General features: G+C 38.3%; 1 protein-coding gene and 1 long non-coding RNA gene across 5 annotated transcripts in view; one reads left to right on the plus strand and one right to left on the minus strand.

Moving 5' to 3' along the window:
• Nucleotides 1-6,168, minus strand: part of TBX2 (T-box transcription factor 2) — a 24,767-nt gene extending 18,599 nt beyond the window's left edge. The window contains exon 1 of one of the 2 annotated variants that reach the window (XM_088446349.1): nt 5,926-6,168. The gene's annotated coding sequence lies outside the window, so the exon portion shown is untranslated. Of the gene's footprint in view, nt 1-3,972; nt 4,084-5,925 lie in introns of those variants that run through there. The other variant, XM_088446350.1, reaches the window with a different exon arrangement.
• The window catches only part of LOC148506719 (uncharacterized), a 22,283-nt gene extending 2,788 nt beyond the window's left edge, over nt 1-19,495 (plus strand). The window contains exons 2-5 of one of the 3 annotated variants that reach the window (XR_015869747.1): nt 6,154-6,229; nt 10,007-10,112; nt 13,767-13,827; nt 17,422-19,495. This is a non-coding gene — a long non-coding RNA (uncharacterized LOC148506719). Of the gene's footprint in view, nt 1-6,150; nt 6,230-10,006; nt 10,113-13,766; nt 13,828-14,848; nt 17,347-17,421 lie in introns of those variants that run through there. The other 2 variants (XR_015869748.1, XR_015869746.1) reach the window with 2 other exon arrangements.
• The last annotated feature ends 6,412 nt before the right edge of the window (nt 19,496-25,907 follow it).

A 25,907-nucleotide genomic window follows, 5' to 3' on the forward strand; every position in this document is an offset into this window, starting at 1 on the left:
TAAAATTGTAAGAAATAAAGTACCAACCAATCAGCTCCTAACTGTTATGTTTCAAACACAGTTTGCAAAATGTAAGTTAGTCTCTGATTGGTTGGCAATTTAGGTCTCAGAATTTTATCTCTCAGCTAAATTTGATAAATACCCCCCTAAATGTACCTGTATAGTAGTATTTTTCAGGATGTTGGGGGAGGTGAATCAATATAACACATTTTACTATATACATGTATATATGTAATCATTTAAAAGCATGATAGTGTCACTCACATATGACTTAAGGTTGCAGCCTTAAAAATACCTTCCCCTCTCCTTTCTCTCACTTTGAAGTCTAAACTATGCCCTGAAGTCCTGCATTTAAGCTTATGGGTAGACAAGGACGCTGCACTGCCAATAAAAAGAACATTTAGTAAAACATCCTAACTTCAGCGCAGTATAAGAGGAGATGTCCATCCGATGTCCTCTTTCTCTCATTTTTTCTTTCATCTTTACTCATCTCTTCTCATCATCAGTTTACTATTTTTAGACTGTAGACTTAGGCCTTGGCGCCAGGCCGTTTAAGACCTGTCAAAGTCCTTCATATTTCCCCATGTCACCCGGAGCCTCCTTCTCTCCCCTAGCATGCATAGGCAGTCATTGGGATCTGTGAGTTTGTGAGCAAACGCAATTTGCTCTTCTCCATTGCTGTGTTGTCACTGTGACCTCAGTCAGCAGGGCTGCTGGTGTCCTGTCCTGTTCACTTAGACAAATTGCAAGTGATTGATGAAAAATAACAATTCTCACAAGGAACCAACCCTCACATGCATTCTCCTCCCTCTCTAAACTTGGGACCTGGCTACATAGACTCTATAGGAAATGAATGGAAATCTCACAAATAACAGACCCAAACACTTTCAGCCCTCACTGGCAGGGTCACAAATGTTCCCTGCTTGTTTAAATAAACGTATTTGCATAATCCCCTTGTATCAAATTTACCAATAAAGCCCCGATTAGCAAATACAAACATTGAAAGGAAGAAAAATAGGTTAAGTACATTCAGAGTTCCTGTTTTTTTGGTAAGGAGCACTTTTGGGGATCATGTTGCTTTTTAGATCAATTCCCAAGCCTGGGTTTGTACAAGTAATGTGGGATCCTAGATGACTCAATCCTTATTGGCATTTTAATAAAGTAAGATCTGGGTGAATACAGCCAGCTTCTTGCAAATACTGCAGAACCAGGCTGGATTTAATCAGACTGCATCCATCTTTGCAAAACCAAAACATATGACCTGCTTGCCATCAGAAATGATATCAGTGTGGCCAGGCAAGCGGTTCTTCTAGTCCCAATTTATCACAGGATATATCACAATACACCTTATTCATAAAGGATATAATAATTTTTTAATCCATATAGCGCAGCTGACAGATCTCTTTTTGAGTATATTAAGTATTATTGAAGATGGACATATATATATATATATATATATATATAAATATATATAAAATTATAATTCAATTATTTGTAAACTCTTTGCTAGCCCACCCTGCACTTAAGTGGTTAAGATATGTGAGGAAAAGGGAATCCTGCCGTCAGTTATCAGCTGTTATCTCTGCTTGTGCTGTATGTAGATATAGCATCTAGCACTGATAAGAAGGTAGGCAGACAGCAGTAACAAGACTGAAGGGTGTTTCTGTCTCTCCTGTGGAGACTTGTGTGTGGACTAACTAGCATGGAATAAAGTACACATGGGTAATAGTTTAGCTCGGGTGGCTACAAGGCTAGGAAATTCCTATATGGAAAGTTTGGAAGGAGAAGCAACAGGTGACATTCAGTTTGCGTGTCTTCCGTTTGTTACCTGTACGTGTTGTTTTGTTGTGGGGCAGAGACAACAGCACAGTCACATAATAGATCTTTGTGCTCTTTCAGGACATAGTGAAGAAAGAGTTTTGTGAGGAAGTGGGCAACAGGTGCCAACTCCTGTGAATCATGCCCTTCTGTGCCCCTGCACATGACTTAGTGGATGCACTATATGAATATGTGTTACTATGCTATTCCTATTATCATATTACATACAATCGTGTGTGTGTGTGTGTGTGATAGATCACTATACACACACAGTAAAGTGGTAGATAGATAGATAGATAGATAGATAGATAGATAGATAGATAGATAGATAGATAGATAGATAGATAGATCATTCAAACTACACACACACACACACACACACACACACACTGATTGCATGTTACTACTCACCAATGTAATATCCGTGGCCAATACGTGAGTGTTTAGAATGTTAGACTATGTTTTTATGGTAAGAGTGCTTTCCATCTGAATATATCTATATATGCTACAGCACATTACCACATATTGTGTATATGTTGATCTGCTTATTAATATCCTTATGAATTTATAACATATATTCTAAACAGTTTAACAGTTTTCAGCTTTTTATAATTGTGTCCTGGCATACCGTTCAGTTTCTCCATGAAAGATCGCTGAAATGTAGTTAATACTGATCAGTATGATCAGCCGCCCAGATTCCCTATCACACCATCACCTATGTACTAGAACCTTTCATGACATTTGTCAGTTATCATGAAATTTCTTAAGAAAGTAACCAAATTGTGCTATTCTGCAATTAGAGTTGTAAAGCGGCAAAGCACATTAAAAGGAAAGCAACGTATGTGTTTTCTTTAAACTGATTAAAAGCAGTTTATAATTAAAGGTGTTTTTATTGACTCAGGAATATCATTTAGATAAAAGCATAATAAAAATCTGTGGTAGCTATAAGAATTGGTAAAAGGTTACAATAAATAGATATGTATTATATTATCACTTATATAATATATAATTATATATTATATAATATAGTAAGACATATTTAATATAATATATTTTTTACTATATTTAACACAATACTCTTTTGAATTGCGTTTAGAATTATATGTGTCATAACACAGGTTAATTATGTGTACATCTTGCTGTTCATATATTTTCAGTAATTGTATTACACTAGCATAGTTCCATTTACTTTGGAATAAAAATAATTGTCTTGCAACAGTTATTTTGTAAGTTTTAAATTTGCATTCTGTGAATGTAAATAGGTTATCGCTGTATCACCCGAACAGATTTTTATGCATGAATTTCTTTGGTGTATTATCAGTACCCTGTAAAGCCAGCTACAATCGGCAGCAGGCGGGGAGGATCAGTTAATGGGAGATCCTCTCAGACTTGTATACTATGGTATTAGCTTTCTGCTTATCTAGTCAGAGGGGGGCGCTAACAAGCGACAATGAGCCAGCACGTAAAGACATTCAGTGCCCAGTTCATGTGGTTATCCTGGACACTCTTTCACAAAGGATACTGAAGCTTGGTTTCAGGAATACGTCTACTGTAATATTCCTAAAATGTGAGGTTTATGCTTGGGCAATTCTGCAAATACTAAAACCAATCTCTGTTTAATAGGTACTTATAACTATCAAAACAACCGCAGAGGGGGGGAGAAAACGAAAACATCACTAAACATGTAGTAAGCTTTTTTGCGGGGAATCTTAATAAATCACAATAAAATATACCGCTTATGTCATTTGCAATATGTACATCTAAAATAATAATTAAACTTCGGTCTTTTTACAATGATCGGCCTTATAACAAAGCAAGCTCTAAATTAGGAATGTCATCGCTATCATTATGAGCTCGTTACCCTGAAGACGCAAGTTACAGCCATGATCTATACTGGGACTGTGCGATTTCTGTCTGCCTTATCTGCAAGCGACTTCTCACAAGCTTATTAGGCAGTTTACAATATTTAAGAAAATGTTTCCAGCATGTCTACTTGTAAAATAACATCACTTATATAGAGACAGAACGTTTTCCAGGGTTTCACAACTTTTAACATATTTTCCACCATTGTCACAGATACATATAATTCAATAGATTAGATATTATGTATCTGGTAAAAAGCATGTAGTTATGATATGACATGAGAATGAATACCTGCAGAGGTCAATAAAACACTACCAGTCCCTTCCAGCAAGATTCGTCTGCTCTATTTCCATATGGCATCGATAAGGAGAAGTATAGCAATTTCCAATCAGTCAGGAGAAATAACCATTCAATTGAATACTCCATGTAAATGACAGGAAATTGGCAGCTCATCAGACAAGGGCCAGCCCTGCCCTTACAGGAAACAATGGCAGCCTGTCAATAAACCCAGGGCGCTATCTGAGGTGGCGTCACCAGAGCTAGCGCTCAGCACAGCTAGATGGAATCACAGATAGACTGATGGGTACCAACTGGTAAATCAAGTTACACTGGAAATGACAGACAGGAAAAAGTTTAATGTCCACTATGAGAAATTTATTTGTTACCGAATCTAATATCAGTAGTTGACCTGTCAGATAAGTCCAAGCTCCCCATCTCACTAGTGTGACTCTAACTCCAGGATCACTCTCAGAATTGTAGATATACGAAGGGTTAATATATGAACTTCAGGTCGGCATCATAATATATGATACAAAATGACCGAGATCCCTGATGATAACTTCTAAATGATCAGAGCTGTCCTGAAATAGAAATGCATTTTCTGGTAATATTTTTTCTGGCACCACATCTAGCAGGCAGTATAAAATCGTTATTTTCCACACTCCTCTGAATACACATTACCCCCACTCTTTCCCAACTCTCCCTTCACTTCTTTGATCATTGAGCTCTGACCTTGTTCTCAACAGTCCAGCAGGTTGATTGATTTTCAATTACAAAGTCTTCACTGAGTTGGGACTAAATTAACCCCTTTTCTGTGTGTTCTGCTATTTGTGCATGTCCAGCCTGTTGATGGAGTTGTGGGCCATCAATTCACCTCCCCCGGGCATCCAGTAAAGACATAACTCCTTCCATCCCGATAAGCTATTTATTATAAACCGTAATGCAGAACAATAATTCAGACTGGACCATCAACTTTCTGAAAGCAAATATTTTTTAATGCCCGCACAAAATCCAATAGAAAAAATATTAACTACAATATGCACATGAGTAAGGACCCATTTACAGACTGTTCTAATGAAAGCCATTATTCATACCATCTAAATTCCACGTAATGCAGATAGAGAGTCATGTGTTTTCTGCAACAGACCCAGACCGGAGATAAATAGTTTAAAAGTAGATTTATTTTGGTCGTAGCTGGACCAACAAATGATTGTTACACAGAAGTAAGTTACAAATGCTTCAATCTACACATTAGTATTGGCTTGCAAAATATCCTATTAATATAAAATAGATAACTACGAGTTATTAAGAGTTTAATGTAAATTGTTACTGTACATGTCCCATGGCCTGACATAAGAGACTGCTGCTTGTCTGCACTGTAAGATGGACATTTCCCTCTGTATTAATGTGCTTCGTTGCATCTATGTGGAAAGAAAGGCAATATTTATCAAACACAGAGGGCCACACACAAACATGTACTACTTGTGATCAGCTTTTTTAGGGTTTGGTAGACTTGTATTTACAATCCTGTGGGAGATTCTAAGTGCATTAAAGCAAGCTTTGTATTTACTGCAACATCATCCTTTAAATAAAAAGGATTAAGTAAAGCTAATATTTAATTAAAAATATAACGTTGTCACTGTCTCTTAGCGGGGATTAAAATTTGGATATAAAAGCAGTCCTGTTACGTCTTGCAGAGGGAGCATTGTCACACAGGGGGGTTGAGATCAGGTGTAACTATCATTCCTGTTTGTTTAAGGTGGTGAAGATGGGTTGCAGGGCGCCTAGGGATCACACTGAGCAAACACAGAGGGTTTTATATAGTATATACTCCTCTGCCACTTTTGTGGTTCAGTTTCGTGCCATGATTATTTCTTGTCCCTCCTGATAGTATTACACAGCACAAATACACTGATATGTCCTGACCGAGGGCAACACTGATTAGGGAATATTATTGCTGCTTACCTGTAACCCACCGCCAGTGCCTGGTTAATATGGTCAGTCCCCTGTAACTATCCTGCAGGGTCTATGGTCACCGCAGAGCAATAACCAGAGGGGACTGATGGATCCCACGTTACTTCCCAGAAAAAGTAACAAATAGCCCGGATTATATTCTTGCTTTTTTCCTTTGCAGAGTTCCTTATAATCAGTAAAATATGAAGTTGATGAATTTAACTCTTTGTTTCCCAGCAGCCCGGAAAAAACACGAGATGAAAGCAGTTCCAGATGGGGAGGCTGCCAATCTGATTTAACTAGAAAAAACAATCAGGTAAAACAGATACAGGTGTAAGGTTTCGCCGAGAGGTCACCTTCAGGTTTATTTTAAATCACTTTCCATTTCCTTCCTTTTTGATTACCGGCTTTCTGCGTTATCCGTCTACTCTAAATTCCAGTGTAAGCACAGCAATATGCGACTGCCAACTCCATTAGAACTACAACTCCCATCATAACTTGCATGTTCCTGCAAGTAATGTTCCTTCATGTTAATGTTAATGTTCCTTCATGTTAATGAAAACCCCCCATTTATCTAGAAAGATAGATACTGTAGATAGATAGATAGATAGATAGATAGATAGATAGATAGATCCCATCCGCTGCGTTTTATTACCATATCATTATATGTGCCCGGGGATCTAGCAGCATGTCGGCTGGTAACATAGGCCATGTATCTCATCCGATCAGTGGGGGAAATGAGATACAGATGGAACTTCCCTGAACATAATTCCCGCATCTAAGTGAAATGGGACTTTTCCTTTATAGCTTTATCCTAACTACTCAATCGGGGTAACATGTGAAACAGCGCTGGTATGTAAGAATAGCCAGTATAAAGTTTATTTCACTTGAATTAAAAACTGCGTCTGTGTTACCTATGGTGTTACACTGGAATACGTGAAATAATTATATATTTAAACAAAAGTCTACTGTTCCAAATGAATTTCCCTTTTTGGTAAGTTATCTGGTAATGATGTGTATTTCTGTAACATATATGAGTGCGGACTATGGTGTCTGTGGCCATGTTTCCCTAATTAAGGCTGCCAGAGGTACCCAGAGAAGGTGAGGGCAGCTCCCATGAAGCCTGACTGTAGTGATCACGTCCGTCCTGGCCACTGTCCTGTATGTATCACCGGGAGAACCTGCAATTTCCTCACTGATGGCAGAGGAGCCTGTAGCCCCCGGCCACTGGGAGCTGCTTCCTGCAGCTGGGGGGACAGGTGCACCGCACTGATGGCTTCTATTAGCCAGATTCGGGCCACTGGTCGCAAATAAAGTGCTGAGGGTAACGTGTGTCTCTCTGTCTAATACAATTCATTCCCATAATAATAGTGTGTAGCTGTCTGTCACACATACAGAGGACAGGATATCACAGGTATAGGACCTGCCATATCATTGCCACCTGTCCCCCCTGACGATGGATATAGTCCATACCTTGTTAGCAACAATTGCTATTCTACCGATGTTTCAGTGTAATATATTTCTCCCCTGACCAATAGTAAGCAACCGCTGGCTCTCCTGCTGTTCTGAAATTACAAGTGACATATATAATGCTGGAATTTGTAGTTCAGCAACAGCCGGAGAGCCAAAGATTTTTGTTTCCTAGAGATACACTGATCCAAACAACAGAATTAAAAAATGTGTAACCCCGAATGAATACTAACTGGGGTACTGGGGCCTCTGCTGCTAGAACTGAGGTGTCAGGTGTAATCGGCTCAGGTATAGTAACCCCATATAGCCCGAACCTTTCTGGCGTTATAATACTATGTGCCAGCATTTATTAACAGGTATAGGTATCTACTTTATAAAAAGGCTAACATTTGTATCAGTGATTATATTCAAACAGTTTTTTTTAGAGGCAATCATAATTTAAAGTATAATTTTTAGGATAAAAAAGTTATATACTAATTCACGATTGACTGAGCACTTAATTAGGAACATAACCAGTTTATTAAAAATAGAGATCGTATAATGCTGGCTGTAATGCATGTAGAGTAATGGTCACGTGATAGGCGCTGATATCCGATGTCACTAGACATTGGCACATGTATCAATTGGAAACTGCAGACAAGCTGGATACACTGTAAGAATACTCAGGGGACCTGTATGTGATGAAAGATGCACATTTCGTGCCATCCTGTAATGTTAATTCATAAAAAGCAATAAAATATAGGCATTATACACTTACATCATTCTTTGAAACAACATATGCAGACGATATAGTAACAGTCGCATATAAAAAGTACTAGTATATCATCTTGATCGATGCCTAATATACTTACATTTATATATTGTTTTATATACCCTCGTATAAATTCCTGAAACTATTTGGAACTTTGATCAAAGTTATGATTTGGTTAAAATAAATAAAAATAATAAATAAATTATATATATAGTGTGTTATTGCCACGTTATTTTAAACATACAACGAAGTTTACTGCTAATTATACTTGGTAATTACACTGCCTATAGTTCAGCAACTACAAATGTATTCGGTATTCGGCTATTAATATATGTACTACAATATTGTACATGCTGAGCATTGCACTACTTCTGATCATAGGCTATGCTGTTGGGCCTCTGCAGATCTGTCAACATTTCTATATAATTTTTCTTTTTCTTTTATTAATTATTATATGGCACTATTATATTCAGCGCTAATTAGTTACTCGAGATTTAGCAATGTGGTACCAGGTAAAATAATGATATATCCAATTTAAGATTTGACTATTAAATTATACGAAACTATTTTATTTTGCCAATTTTCTTTATCTGCTACAAGGAAATAGATTACACCAAAGCACACGCGCTGAGCGCTAATCTTTCCTTCGTTAGAAGGGAGCTGGGTATAATCTATGAAATGTGTCTGCTTCTGCTTAGATTCTGGGCGGGGCTTCCACCATCATTTGTGATAATATGCAGAAGGGTTTATAAATCCCCAGCACTCCTTTCCCCGTGTGCTTATTATGTCAATGGGTTGTGAATCATGCATCCTGCGTTGTCCTAAACCTGGAATGTAAATGTTCTCAAAGCAATCATCACACACATTCCAGGGCTAAGGATTACAGGTGTCCTCAGCTCAAATCCAGCATATTCTTTCTTCCCATGTGGGGACATTACAAAGCAAGAGGCATAACTAAGGGATGCTCAGGTTTGCTCGCAACTTGCATTTACTTTAAAACAAATGGCTTCCCTAACCAAAGAGGGGAACTCAGCAATCAGCTTGTGGCTTTGACAAGTTTTGAAAGAGTGCAGATTTTCTATTAGACAATGATGCTTTTCAGCCAATAGTACCCTTCACTTTTATAGGAAGCTCCTGTCTGATAGGATTTTCCTGAGCTCAATGCTTTCCAGATTTTACACCTTAAACTTTATTTTACCAGTGGGAAAAGAATCTAGAAAAATATGTTATTGAGAGAAAAAAATAAAGGGGGTGACCATATGAACTAACATTTTAAAGACATTTCACAAAAGCATCATGATTGCATTTGACCTATTAGAATTGCTACATACATATGTCAGCTGGGTTACATGATATATCAACATTGCTGCATTTTCCTACTTAGAACCAGGAGACAGTTTATAAACCAAAGGCTCTGTTAATGAGCGAAAGCAGGGATTAGTAAGGACATTGTAAAGATTCAATGATTGATAACAGCACAATAAGGTACAGTTCTGCAGGAGTGAGGGAGGGTTATTGCAGGCAGGAATATAAAAAATATCAACAGGAACTGAGATTGATTGGTACAATATCCCCCATTTTTACCCAAATCAATAATTATATTTTTACCATGTGTACATTTCACCAGTAATAACTTACTACATTTCCTGGGCTACAAAAATGATTTTTTTTTTAAATTTCAGATCAAATATGGCATTCTTTGGAATATTGGAATGTATAACTACATTTATTTTATGGGTATTTTAGGGGAGAAAATGCTCAAGAAAGAAGAACATAAATATTCACATTATTTTGATCAGCTAGAATTGTTACAAATTTCACATATTTTTAAAAAGTATAAATATTTTTATTGTTGTTTCCCCACCCCTTTAGGAAAATGGGGACATGTGAGCTGCAAGGAACCTCCACTGCACAAATCTGACATAACTGCAGGCATCCACCAAATACATGGCTGTGGTATCACTAGTGAAAAAAAATGGTAGGTTCAAGTTAATCTCTTTCATTGACGATGCTTTTGTGTAGATAAATGTGGGGGAAAATTAGAGGAAAAAAAAGGTAGACAGGAAAATATGTAAATCCTGCACTGGAGACTTTATGTAATTATGGCTGGTACATGAGATGCACCAGACATAAAGAAGGACATTCTCCATGCATATTTTGCATATTCCTGTCTGTCTGCCTAATGTCTCTTGTATTTTTCTGCTCTCCATTCTGGGAACAGAGGATTTTGGGAGAGCACCTGCTAATGAATGGGATTGGTGTTGCTGCAACTACCACTGAGATTCTGCTCATTGTTTGGAACTTTTACTTTCTGCTCCCAATATATTTGAATTTATACATGAAAGTTGGGAGACATTGAGGCTGTTCTCATTTTATGTCAAAAGTAATATTTGTAGTTTTTAGGTACTTTGGTTTATTTGCACAAATAGGTGTCTTTTGTACATTGCAACAAAATTAAGCAAAGGTAATAGGCTAATACTGATTATCAGCACCTTTTTAAAACCGTTTATATAATGAATGACTAAAGCAGCAAATGCCATTGACATCATATGTGTGTAAGGAAAAGATGAGACACATTTTAAAAGTTAAAAGAGCATCATTTTGTACATACTGTTAAACTTATAAATTTTTAATTAATAGTCTAAGGGTAAAAGAAGTCATATTTATTCTGTTTGTATGGCTAATCCTAGTATATAAGTATGAGATGCTCTCAATAAAAGATGAGCTATTGCACAGATCTAGACAATAATTGGGGACACATTGCACATAAAGGGATTGCAATATCATGTATGATACTAGTATATAATTCTATGTGTAACGCCTGTACTGACAGTATTGCTTTCTGCTAAGGAATTTGTGCTTTCCTTTGTCTAATGATACAGAGAAACATCTATAAGTAGAAGATAACACAGTCCTGAAAATATCCAAAATAAACATAAAAGCAAATCACAAATTTGTCCATTTCATTCTACAAAACATAATTGATTAAAATAGCTAATAGGTCTGAAATTGTTGCCGCTGTTGTGTGAATACATTACTGGGGACTGTCATCTGATTTATTCCTTATTACTGTGGTGATACATGAGCTGTAAATTGTAAGCTAAAGGGGCCTATGTATCAAAGCTTGATGAGAGATAAAATTGTAAGATATAAATCACCAACCAATCAGCTTCTAACTTATATTTTATAGGCTGTGTTTGAAAAATGACAGTTAGGCGCTGATTGGTTAATACTATTTCTCTTACAATTTTATCTCCCATCAAGCTTTGATACATAGGCCCATTAGGGTTAGTGCCCTTTAAAAAAAATGAACAAGGGGTGCCATTCATAGTGCATTACAAGTGATACAAAAGATAATTACTAACATTAATTATTTCTCTGTGTACCAAAAGGTGATATATACACTTTTTTTTTTTTTTCACACTATTAAGCAGTTGCCAACATTTCATTAGTATCTGAATGTCCCTACCACTTACATAATTTTCAGAATATATTCTAAGGGGTATATTTAGTAAAGTGAGAGTTTTTAGAAGTGGTGTTGTTGCCCATACCAACCAATCAGATTCTACTTATCATTTATCTAGCACCTTCTAGAAGATAATAGATAGAATCTGATTGGTTGCTATGGGAAAAAATTACACTTCTAAAACTCTCACTTTAGTAAATATACACCCAAGGCTCAAATCTAAAAATAAATGGCTTGACTTTATATCATCCTATGCCACAATTTTATCTCATCATAGTAAACTATATTAAAGTTACTTATATTCTAAGCCACATTATTTTCTATAGTTTAATACGTACCAGGTAACAAATAATTCACCTAGTAAAGTACCCTTACAGAGGATCACTCAATAAAAGACCTAACAATAACACCAAGACAGACATTATATATATATATATATTATTATATATACATATATATTTGTATACATATCTACAAAAGTTCTTGCTATTAAACTTACAGTATTGTATGACTCCATTACAAGCACCTCCCCTAATTGTTGCTTCCCTCCCTTTATAGATTGTAACCTTTGACAGACAGGGTCATCTACTCTCATTGTATCATTTCTTCCACTGTCCATCCTCTTTGTCGTGCTGCCACATCTCATGCTGAGTTTATCTATTTGTCGTGTGATTTGGTCAAAATTGCATCCCTTCATTTTATTCTGCATATCTGTAATGTTCACGTCGTGTATCTCTTATGCCAAATTCTTCTATCTATCATGTGATTTGGTTAAAATTGCATCTATTTATTTTATTCTGCTTATCTGCAATATTCATGTATGTCACTATACAGATCTTGGCAGTATGAATTGCGATTTGATCATAATTGCATCCATCCAAAACTGCTTAAGCTGTTTTCCTGTATGTCATATCTGTATTACTCTTTATGGCACTCAGAATCTATGGCTTCTTATCAATATACTTTGATGATGGTGATGGCCGATAATGTAATCAATATGTAGCTTCATAGCAAAGTTAAATGTAGTGTTTCAAGTTCTGCAAGGTATGAAAGCTTTTATTTAGAAATATTTGGGATTGTACAAGATGACAGGTTACATAGCATCAATTCTTATTTATCGTTTCATAACCTTTTACATTTTTAATTTTATTTGTATATACTTTGTAAAGTAATATATATTTATAGCTTATATCCCCAAGCTATGCAATATTTTGCACTGTAAGTCTTTTTCAATTTTTTATTCTTGTGTTGTTTGCACTACTATTGTTTATGTACAATAGTAGTGCAATAGTATGTAAGGCACTGTGGACCCCTTGTAATTAAACAACTAATGTCCCTTTCAGACTTGAGATCCGGGGAATTGTCGGGTCTATCAACCAGGTAAATTCCTGGGTCTCAGCCCGACCCTGGCAAAAACCTGGGTAGATGCATGTTCACGTGCGTGAAAGGGGTGTAAGGAAGACTTACTACAGCAATATAACGCCATGCATTTTGTCACTGTTTATATCGCAAATGTAAAAAATAAATAAAGCCCTTGCACATATATAGAAATGTGAACATTATATAATTATGCACACTGTGATTTATGACAGATAAACATTCTCACATTATACACTAATGTGCACCTGACAATGTATGTAATGCAGTGTAGAGATGTCAGTAAAACTGGCATCCCTGTACAGTAGGATTTCAGCACTTGCCATTCTGGATTTTAAAAATGTGCATTTGAATGTAAATATGCTTGTTAACCCATTCATACATATGTTCCTCACACATTGTATAAAATCCAAACTTAGTCTAAATATGTGTCTTTGAGGAACACGTGAAAGGGCCCTTAGGCTTTGCTATAAACTCCTATACTCAGGGAAGGCTGCATACTTGGATTGACAGTTGCTGTATTCATATTCTTATTCTGCCTGATCACACTTGTAGCACTCAGTATGCTATGAATATAATAATGTATTGACCAGTCTAATATATGGTTTCCTTCCATTTCTTCTATGAAATAATGGCCTGACTAAATTATGTTTTATTTGGTTTTAATGCATCTACTTTTTCTTTAGAATAATAGAAAAGCTATTAAAAATAAGAAATAGTAGATGTTGTAAATATTATATTATCAACTAAAGCTTTATAACATTACATAATCGACTATTTGTCTTCCAGGGATAGAAAATGTGATCAACCATTAACTCCTCATTATATTTGCCTGTTGCTGCTGATAAATGTAAGTATCCAGAAATGCACATTTTTCGTTCAAACTTAGAAAAGTTCAAATTAAGTTATTTTCTGTGCTGATATATGTAGTATTTACAGTATATGTAATGAATCCACGAAGAGATTCCTACATGTTTTGTGAGCTGCAGAACATTAGACATCTTCATTCTCTAACTTGTGCTATTCTGCAGGATGTGGACTAAGGGCCTGATTCAGCAGCCATCGCAGCTGCGTAATAGCACGCAATGCAGCTGCGAAAATATGCTAATGGCTGCCACAGCTTAGCCCGCATAAAGACGCCTACTGCTGTTTTCTCACATCCATCCAACCTCGCACTTCTGCGTAAACATCGGTACCATCGACGCACATCATTCCATCATGCATATTTACAGCAGGTCTTACCAGCCGCAGAAACTGCAAGTCTCGTTGCACGCAGTGAGTTTCTTTGGCCACTCCCCCGTCACCGCCCCCAAACTCTCACAGCCTGTCACTTACTCTGCGATGGATTCCTTTGTGCGTCCGTAATCGCATTGCGATGGCCACACGTGCAGTGTGGCTTATACCCATGCGCAATGGCTAACAATCGCTCAATCTGCATACACAATTGCAATTGCGATTGCTGCTGAATCAGGCCCTAAGTACAGCCAGCGAAGCAATGCAGACTGGCTGTATTTCAATATACCAGCTAATTATAAGAATATGTGCATCTCTTCAGTGAGAATACTGAGGAGTCTAAGTGCAGAAAGCATTACGTGTACGTCACACACCAGCCTGCTTTTCCTGAAGCATGCCACTAACTGAATGGTCGTTTTTTGACCGAATGAACTGGACTTGCTTTGTGTCTGCCAACAATTACCATAATCATTGGCCAGTAGGAGGTTCTCGGGTCCTTTGTGCTCTTACTGTTTGATGTACTGTATAACTTAATCTGTACAATGTTACCAAACTGGCTGCAGAAGTAGGTAACACTGTGTCATCCACTATACTAAGACTAGTATACTGATAACTTATTTGTATGTTTTTATTTATAGGAAGCCACCCTCAAATTAATATATAGCAATTGTTGGTATTTACTGCATAGATAGCATTTGGAGTTCTACTTACCCAAGTGTGCCATTCCACCGATCTACCAGCTCCTCAAAGCAACCAATAATCTGCCACTGCTCTAACCAACAATCAATTCTATATTTCATATAGGCAGTGGTGTGTAAAGTCTTATTGCTGCAACCTTCCCAATGCATGTGAATGGGAAGGACACAGGGGAGGGGCGTTGACAACACCACTGTCTGTTTCAAACAAAGAAGGACCTAGACACAGATCAGTGCAACTTGGTCACCTATTTGCTGACAAATCGCCCACCTGTGTCATACAGCCAGAAACAATGATGTGGTCAGTTTACTGCCTTTATGTAAAAAAAAACACATATATGTATATTTTTTTACAGAAGTTCAGACTTGATAAATATCAAAATACCTTTCTGTGACCAGGGTATATTTCCCCTAAAATATATAATTTTTCTAATATATTTTATACTTATTTATGTAAATGTAATGAGTTAATCTAGTCAAGAGTACAGATCTGCTATCTATCTATCTATCTATCTATCTATCTATCTATCTATCTATCTATCTATCTATCTATCTATCTATCTATCTATCTATCTATCTATCTATCTATCTAACTATTGTGGTAATTCAGGGCCTGATTCAGCAGAGGACGCAGTAGCTATCGCAGCTGATTACATGGTAGCAGCTGCGATAGCTGTAATATGGTAATGCAGCAGAAGGCTTCATGCCTCCTGCATGCATTACTGATCCGAGTTGTGTTCTGAATGCAACATTGGATCCTCTGCGAGACCATCAGCCGGCTAAGTGACCTAGAGGATCACGCAACCCGGCCGACACAGAAGATAAAAATATGCCTCGTCCAGGGCCGTTTAAAGAGAGGAGTGTCACGGGCCCCCTCCTCTCAGTCCAGTGGCCGACAGCGCACTGAGCGCAGCACCACACTGATAGACTCTGGGCATTAGAGTGTGCCCAGAGTCTATAGCGCATGCACAGGTCACCGGGCAAATGGCCGCGGTGGCCATTTTCATTGTACTGCGCATGTACAAAATGACGGGAAAATGGCCACATTGGCCATTTCCCATGCATTTTTACAGCTCTGACACTGGCGCCGACGTGGGACTCCGGAGAGGTAAGTATAATATGGGTGCAAGGTGTGCAGTACGGGCCCCACCCATGTGCACCGCACACCCTGCACAAATTATAAATACGCCCTGGCCTTGTCACTCCCCCACAACAGCAGCCACACGCCTCCATTTTGGGAAATGGAGCCCATCGCTGCCCCCTACCTGCCCCAAAACGGTAGCAGACTATCACACTGTGAGCGGCAACGCAGACCTGTACTGCACATGTGCAATACGGGCCCGGTGCATGCACAGATTCCCAAACATCAGGAATCTGCGTGACAAAATAAACTGCGCCCTCTGCTGTATCAGGCCCTCAGTGGTTAGCATTGCTGCCTTACAGGGCTGAAGTTCACCATTTGAGTACAACCACTATCTGTGTGTAGATTTTACAACAGTATTGCCTACCCCCTCATTTCATCCCCTTCCTTCTTTTCTTACACTCTCCTCCCTAAACCCTCTACTCCCAAAGGCCCTGTGTGAATTTATTGCCCAACTTTATTATAACTCGAATAGTTTTCCCCTGCCCCAGCTATCTTTTAAGTTTTACCAATTGCAAGGCAAAATAAAAATACAAATGTAACAAAATACTGTCCCTGGCTGTTTATTTTGCACATTGTCATTCACAAGACTTTTAATCCACATCTATAAGAGTCTATAGCTAGGTACTTACTGGACGATATATCATTCATACTGCCGATGAACGATATATTGACCCGACAGTCAGTCGGTGTGTACACACAATATATCTGTGAATGACATCGGTCACAGATATATCTGGCTTGGCCATTCTGCACGGCACATGCAAAAGTATTGTGCACATCTGCCTGTGTGTATGGGCGACCGACTGATATGCTGGCCATAGGAACCAGCGACAATGACATCACAACTGGTTCCTGCGGCCAGACATATCGGTGGGCCGATTGGTAAGTGTGTTTGAACAGCTGCATACTTATCAAATAGGCTGGCCGATCCATCTGCAAGGTGTGTGCTCCACATCAAGCTACTGAATGTTGAATAGGTTATTATTGTAACCATTAGAGGTTGATTTATGGAAATGATACTGCCTACATTTGACCTATGCTTACTGTGGTGATTCTAGGTCTGTGATCTCCTACTGTTATGTTATTGTATCACTCTGCTTGAATAAATAAAAAGATTTGAAAAGAAAATAAGATTTTCCTTTGCTCTTCTACAGTAAATTCTGTAGCAGATTTCATCACAGCGACTGTAACAGGTGTTTAGAACTTTCTGATATTTCAGTTACTTTAGGAGCAGATAGAGTATTAACAAAATTATCTATTTAAACCTTGTTATTTAATAATAATTTTATCACTGTCAACAATACACACAAAAAAATATATTGAGTATACTGGTTTTATAAATAAATTTTTAAACCTTAACTATCTCTTTTAGGTATTTCTGGAAATAGAAAATAACTACTTATGCAACATCACAAACTGAACTGGGGGCGATGTGCTGAGTTTTGTCTTGCTATCCCACGCACATATATATATATATATATATATATATATATGTGTGTGTGTGTGTACATAGCCATTAGGTGACCTCATTTTCTTGTATTCATCGACAGATTTGCCACTGTCATAGTATAAATGAGTGATTTCTATTATATTACCATGTACTGTACTTATTATACGTATTTGCACCATAAGTGCCTGTATTACATTTTTTCTGGTTTAAATATTATTGCAGTAATATATATTTTTCACTACACCAGCTCTACTAACTTCAAACTGTTGTAGTGTATTTTTCTCTGTTTATTTTTCTCCTGAGAACTCCCCATCACTATAACTGGAATGTCATGGTTGCATGACTATAAACCTAACTGTAACTGAGCTGCCTATTTCTTTTGGTCCAGTTAGCCCTTTATGCTGTAATTGATCCATCTCTGCTTGTATCATAAGTTTGTACTTGAAGGTACTGTGATATATAAATAAGACATAAAATCCATCTTGCATCAATTTATTGCTAAAAACACCACAATGTTTACAAAATTCATGGAATGTGATTTGTGTTATTAGGTTATTATGTAGACTTGGTTTTCAAAATAGGTACACTTACGCATTTAATCTTTGTACAGTAGATAATGTTTAATATTTCAAACATCAATTAAGAAAAAAAACGCCTAGTTTGTACTTTGACAAAATTTGCTACGTATAAGATTTCAAAAAAGGAACATTTGGGCTGAGGAATTGTATGTCTCTGCCAGAATTGAAACTGAGAACCTAGTTTTATTCACAAAAAGGCAAGGAAGGTGGGGGGAGAGAATTTTTTACATTTGTACTGTTAGGACTGAGTTTGATAACATCTACTTTATTTTTCATAATTGTTTGCAGTTGTGAAGTTTTATTTTCCTTTGAAACGGTCATTAATCATTGTCTTTAGATCTTTAATTGACATATTGAAATTGGTATTATAATCTCCTGTCTATTCACATAGAAGAGTATGGTTGTCTAGATTCCATGTGGGAATCTATGCTTGTTTGGACCATGCTTTCAAGGATATGATCAGTCACAAATACATTTTTACCCAACAGGCCCTGTTCCCCCAAGTAGCAGAACTGTGGTGGTCCATGCTAGGAACACCCGCAGTTCAGGAATATACACTGCTGTTAGAAGTACTATTGACTTCAACCACAGGGGAATTTTTTTTCAAAAAGTCTGTGTTTATTTCTAACTACCTCATTGGTGGGCGGCACTGTTTTAAGCAATATTTTTTTAATGGAGATATAATTTAATGAAATTCTACAGATAACTATTGTACATCGCAACATTCCAAATTATGGAAGGAATAGTCCTCTACATTTTCTGGGTGAAACGTTTTAAAATGCCAAAAGAAAAACAAAGTAGCCAACCCAACAAATCAGATTAATTGGGCAATCTAATAGAAGATATTATTTTATTGAAATTTTTTAAGAAACATAGAAGCAGCTACAGCTACTATTATGTTAGCATCCCACAGACTGATCTGGCCAAGGCAACTTATAGGTTCTGTGTCCAATTTGGCCTCATATAGGTGACCAAATTGGATGAGTTCTGATAAAGTCCAATCAGTAGGATCTCCTTTGGCTTTACTGAGGCCTGTTAGTTCGGGTGTTAGCTGATAGCACATAGAGACCGTCATTGGTCATTTTATGACTGCATTTACCGGAATCCTGAGAATTAAGTGATCGATTTTAATTATTTGAATTATCGTCAGGCACCAGTCTCATTTTGTCACCACACTGGGGTATTGCAGGCTTGCCGACTTACTGGCCGCTCCCTCCTGGAGAGGGACAGCCAGGTTGGGGCTGCAGGTGGCATGGCGGCAGCAATGGTGGGCAGTGCGGGGATGTGGAAGCACAATCACCTCATCAAGATTTCCAGCATTGTAAAGCAGGTTGTAGGGATACGATGGAACGATTCAGTGCAAATCGCGTCATCGGACTCCTCTGGATTGCATACTTTTGTCAGGTAAGAGCGGGGGAGGGGGGAAGCTGGCGGGGGGGCTCAGTCCGGGTGATGTGCCCTCTCCTGCAGGGAGGCCGGGAGCACCACCAGATTTTTGGGAGCCTACCGGCCATTGCGGGAGAAAGTATGGGGTATTGTTCCAGATATCAGAGACAGTGTTTTTTTACTTTCATGAAACAGTATTATTAATATTAGTGCACTAGGTAAAACAGATAACCATTGCTGCATAGAAGTTGATTAGTTTAAAGAAAGTCCTCAAAGACAAAGTATAAGGTAGAGATGATTACACTAATATTAAACCTATTCATCATGTACATACTACCACAAAAGGTGACCAGGTCTGGATTTAAAGCAAGGTACAACTGTGACTGTACAGAGCCATATACTCACCAGACTGATAGGAACGTGTGACTTGACATTCTGTACTTGCGGAGTGTTTGCATGGATGTCTGTAAGTACACACAATTCTAGACTGCACTTTTATATAAGTAGTTGAAAAGCTGCCTCACGTTACAGCTAGTGCATTTAGCTCCGCAATCTTAACAAATCTACTTCAATCTATGTATGTCAAATCAAACCTAGATTGTTTATAGTTTGTTTTATGACTTAAGTTTATGTTTAAGACTTAGCCTGCATATAAATCACTAAAGCCCAAAAGAAAATATACATATTGTACTCATTACAGGCTAGTTAAGGGATTAGAAGCAAATGACGTAACAATGCTTTAGCCATTCTGGATAAATTCCACACTGTGTCTTCACAATTCATAATGGCAGCCATATCTAAGGGGCCCAACACAAATTACATCATGTATGTTTCCTATATATTAAAAATTTATTCTGGGAAATTAAGGAATTACATAAAATTAGACATTTAAATCCACACAAACAAAGATTTTTAAAATACATTTTCCTCATACAATTTTTCCAAAATTCTGAATGGTAATCTGAGTGTTAGTTTTAATTTTTTGCCCACAAAAATTGTTTCATAGCTAATTACTGCCATGGTAGCATGCGTTGCTGGCTACACGAGGCTTGCAGGATGAAGCTATTGTGTTTTTTCCACTAAAATGTATAATAATAACATGCACTGGAAGTATCTATCAGTCGATTTATCTAAGGTATCTGTGTGCAGATGGGGGCAGAACTCCCATTAATTTTCTTTATTAGGATTTATTACATTTTTGGAATGAAACATTTCACCTCCATGATAATGATGGGGCAACATCTGTTTTTCTTTTAGAAATCTTGATAAGACCTCTGAATTTTGTTTTCTTTTTCTTCTCTTTTTTTGTCTTAAGTAGGAAAATGACTGGAGCAGCTGCGCTAATGTTGTGTCATCATCGCAAACGTTTATTTTTAAAGTTGCAACACAAAGTCTGTTCAAAGACAAATTATTAAGAAAAAGAGAGGTCATTCGCATGGTTTAAATGTTTCATGGTGCCATTAGGAAGCTAATGTCAGAAAATATTTTTAACATCTCTCAATCATATATATTAAGGCCAGTGTTTGTAGACTCAGTGTAGACTTATAAAGGAGTGATGTGATTTATTTTCTTTATTTTTCTTTATTCTTTATTGACTTAAACCAGTTCACAAAAATAAATGCATTGTAGACTTTTATAAGTGCTAAGTTACACGTTTTATTGTTCTTGTAAAGTCTAATACTGCAAGATATAGTTCCATATTTACATAGGTTAACTCTGCACAAACTGTTGTTAAATGAAAAGAATTTCTGTGACTTATCACCTATAAGAAAAACAATCAGAGCTCACGTGCAGCAAAAGGCCTTCTGTATTTGTTTATGTATTATACTCACCCCATAATGATTTAGAAGTGTGTTAACAAGTTGTTCCAGCTCTTACAGTCACACAGAAGGTTTGTAAAATACAATTAATAAAATCTGAAATTGACAAACTCTATTATCAAACATTATTTATTATGAAAATATATATTTTTGTAGATAAAATAAAGGAAGTCTGATACTGTTTGAGGTGTGTGTGTGATTAGGGTAAAACATTTTCATTTATTCAGTCTCTGGGGTCTATTCATAGAGCAGAGAAAAGCCCTGTTTTGCTGTAAACAACAGGACTTTTCTGTTCTTGTTTCTATTCACAGAGCCGGTTACCGTGGAGAAGTTCATTACTTCTCCAGCGGCTCCCGAGCTCCGTGGCTGAATTGCATCAGAGTGGCGTAGTCTGAACACCATGATGAAGCAGGCAGGGAAGTTGCTTACTTCCCTGTCTTCTGCCCGGCACCTGCCGCTGGCTCCCCCCTTTGACATCCCAGCAGCCACTGCAGCCTCTCCTGAACTGCGACCCAGCAAATGTACAGAACAGACCTGGTTGTTGACTCCTGTCTTTCCAGAGAGGTCCGGATTGCCGGTGACCTGAATACCAGATCGCTTTAGCGGAAGGGTAAGTAAAGTATACATGAATTGCTACTTAGCCACGCTGTATATTGCATTGAACTTGTCAGGATACTGACTAGTTGTTTCATTTGTTTGTCTTGTGACTGACCCCTGCCATCTGACCCGTGGATCTGGATGTTCTGATTGCCTGGGAGATCTGCTCAAACATGCAGGCTGCAACACTTCCAGGGTGTGCATTTAGACTGTGCTATTACTTCCAAGTTGATTATCGACCTGCAAGCACCTGTGCAATGTCATTAAGCTGATATGAGCGACCACCATACATTTTGTTTGTAGTCTTGAGAGGCATGAAGGGAGCCAGCATTGGGAGGATGTGCTGGTCCTTATAGTGCCATGTGGAGGTTTCTTGGGTACCTCAGAGGTGAGTCAGCTCTCGGTTTATACATATGCTGCTATTATGCAGTACTCTAATTTGTAATTATATGACCCAGAGTGGGTGCTACTATTATGTAGCAATAATTATTTTGGGGTGAGCGTTTGGGCGTGGGGCCCCCGGACTTGTTCTGGCTGGACCTTTTTCAGGGCATCACCACTTAATTCACATAGATATTTTTTATCACTTTTCTAATTGTTTGTTTATTATTTATGTCATTTTAATTCTTTCTCATTTCATTAACACTTATTGATTTATCTTTACACATCTATTCTTTACACTTCACTATCAGCTTTTTTCCCCTTTTCATGTGACGCCCTGGGGATGGTCCTTGGCTGGAATTTTTTGGGGTACCTTGCTTCTCGGACGTGAACCCCTTAATGTTTGGGACACCAGTATAGAGGAGCCTTGACGATGGCCTGGCGCTTATTCATATATTTGCAAATGTATGTAACTAATACCTCTGAATCTCTATTATCATGTAGGATTTAAGTATTTTTTGTTGATATTGCTGCAGTGTGCTGGAGGGAATCCTTTTTTTTTTCTGTGATTATCCACCTGCGCCTCCTCATGTCTTTGAACTCCGCAAAGTCCTGATTGGAATAGCAGGTGTAGCCCAAACAGTAGTGCTGGCTTTGAGCTTACAATTACTCTCTGTGCATGCTGTTCCCTCTACTCATCCACAGCATGTTGCACCACCAGAATTCCTTCCTAGACTGTGTAAGGGGGCAGCCTTGTTGGATCCAGTCACCTGACTTTTCTCCACCACTCAGAGCACTGCTACCAGACCACCTGACTGCATCAGCCAGTCCCTGTCTGACCCAGGGTGTAGGTATCCTGCATTGAAAGCATTCAGTGCCTGAAAAATTAGTTACTACCTGCAGTGTAACAGGTTATGCCAGTGCTTCCCAAACTGTGCACCGTGGCACCCTGGGGTGCCTCTGGACATTTGCAGGGGTGCCTCAGGTTGGTAGTCCAGCACCAAATCAAATTATTTCTAGTCAATGTAATCTAAATATGTGGACAAACAGAAGCGCAAACCTGTCCACCACCACATAACTGAACCTAAGGATGACAGGTAAGCATAATTTACTTCACTACATTTTTTTCTGAATTTCTCAATAACAAACATTTGGCTTAGGGGTGCTGTGAAAACAATGCTGATGCTCTAGGGTGCTGTGATTTAAAAAAGTTTGGAAACCACTGGTTTATGCTTTTGTAGTCTCCCAGTTGCTATTCTAGGCTCCTACTGGTCCCAGTCCAGCTCTGCCAGTATTCCTGCTGGTCCCAGTCTGGCTCTGCCAGTATTCCTGCCAGTCCCAGTCTGGCTCTGCCAGTTTTCCTGCCGGTCCCAGTCCGGCTCTGCCAGAATTCCTGCTGGTCCCAGTCCGGCTCTGCAAGTTCTCCTGCCAGTCCCAGTAAAGCATCCTGAGAACATTCATGTGTGGGGTTGCTTCTCAGCCAAGGGAGTGGGCTCACTCGCAATTTTGCCTAAGAACACAGCCATGAATAAAGAATGGTACCAAAACTTCTAAGAACAGTTTGGTGATGAACAATGCCTTTTCCAGCATGATGGAGCACCTTGCCATAAGGCAAAAGTGATAACTAAGTGGCTTGGAGAACAGAACTTCAAAAATTTGGGTCCATGGCCAGGAAACTCCCCAGACCTTAATCCCATTGAGAACTTGTGGTCAATCCTCAAGAGGCGGATGGACAAACAAAAACCCACAAATTCTGACAAACTCCAAGCATTGATTAGGCAAGAATGGGCGGCCATCAGTCAGTATGTGGCCCAGAAGTTGATTGACAGCATGCCAGGGCGAATTGTAGAGGTCTTGAAAAAGAAGAGTCAAAACTGCAAATATTGACTCTTTGCATAAACTTAATGTAATTGTTACTAAAAGCATTTGACACTTATGAAATGCTTGTAATTTTACTTCAGTATACCATAGTAACATCTGACAAAAAGGTCTAAAAACACTGAAGCAGCAAACTTTGTGACAATCAATACTTGTGTCATTCTCATAACTTTGGTCAAAGAGCCCCAAATTATCTGTAGGTATGTCAAAGAGCCGAGATCATGCGCATGCCAAAGGCGCACATGCAAAAAGGGGTGTGGCCTTGTGCCTGCTTTTTGTAGGAGCATGTAAAAGCGTATGCTCACAATCATCATGGAAGTAACTATTAAAGGAAAAGAAAAAGCCAGAACAATATAAAAACACTGAAATAAACAGATCCACATAAAATACACTGACCTAAGCGATCCACATTGTAAAAACTCCCCAACACATTCACATAATACAATCCTGTCCCCCATGTGTCACTCCAGCCCCTCCATGTGTCACTCCAGCCCCTCCATGTGTCACTCCATCAGCCCCTCATGTGTCACAACAGTAGCCTCTCTCTGTGTCACTCCAGCAGTCAGTGTCAGTCAGGGGAGCCGGCATGGGAGCCACATCAGGACAATGGAAGAGCCGCATGTGGCTCAAGAGCCACAGGTTGGCCACCGCTGCCATAGACGGATCGCAGCGACAATTTACTTACAGTGTTATTGACAGTCAGGGAGTGTTTGACAGAGGTAACGGGGAGAGGCAGCAAAAAAAAAGCAGCCATGTTGCAACCATTTTGGGAGCAAGTCACACCCTACGACTGTGATCCCATATGCAAAAAATGTCTCCAGCGTCTCAATTCCCATGGCCATTCTGTGGGCCCATAGGCTTAATCAGGATTGTGATAATCAAATGATCTGCAGCTGGTTCTGATTGTACCCTGATTCTGTGACTTTTACACAGATGTTTGGATTTGCAAAGCTGCAGGGGCGTCTCAATACATCTCCCGGCGGCTGCTACATTTGCATATTTTCACATAGCAGCTGCGAACACAGACACTGCAGTGGTGGCGGCATTACTTTATAGCTCTGAATCAGGCCCTATGTACTATATTTATAAATAAACTTTATGAAATTTATAATAAAGGCACAGGTGCATAGCATGAGGTGGGAAATGGAACTTTGGGGATATTTTATAACTATGACCTTCTCAATGCATTATGTTGCTGAAAATATGTATATATAAATATCATTCTACATGTATGTTTACTGTTTTATTATGGAATTCCTCCACTTTCTTTTTGTTTCTATGTTTTTAACACTGTGGCCATTGTTTACCTTGAGCAAGTTTGGTCAGCAGCTAAACCCATAGGCAATCAACACAAAACACCAAGGACCAAATGTAATAGGGTCAGAGTAAATGTGAGAGAAAACTGTCAAATTTTTAAACTCAGCCAATGTAATAAAGTCACAGAACATGGAAACTTGCATGTTTTTCAGACTCAAAATACTCTCAAGATTGAAACTCTCATCCAGGTGTTTCCTGTTTTGAAAATACAACTTGATCAATGTATTAGGGGCATATGTATCAAAGCTTGATGTGAGATAAAATTGTGAAATATATAACACCAACCAATCAGCTACAAACTATCATTTCTTAAACAGAGCCTGCAAAATGTAAGTTAGAAGCTGATTGGTTGGTGATATATATCTCACAATTTTATCTCACATCAAGCTTTGATACATATGCCCCTTAATGTGAGAGTTTTACTGCTAAACTCTCACCCTATTACATTTGG

Source organism: Taudactylus pleione, unplaced genomic scaffold (assembly GCF_031769625.1).
Source record: "Taudactylus pleione unplaced genomic scaffold, aTauple2 ptg000397bl, whole genome shotgun sequence".
In the NCBI taxonomy this organism is placed as follows: Eukaryota; Metazoa; Chordata; class Amphibia; order Anura; family Myobatrachidae; genus Taudactylus; species Taudactylus pleione.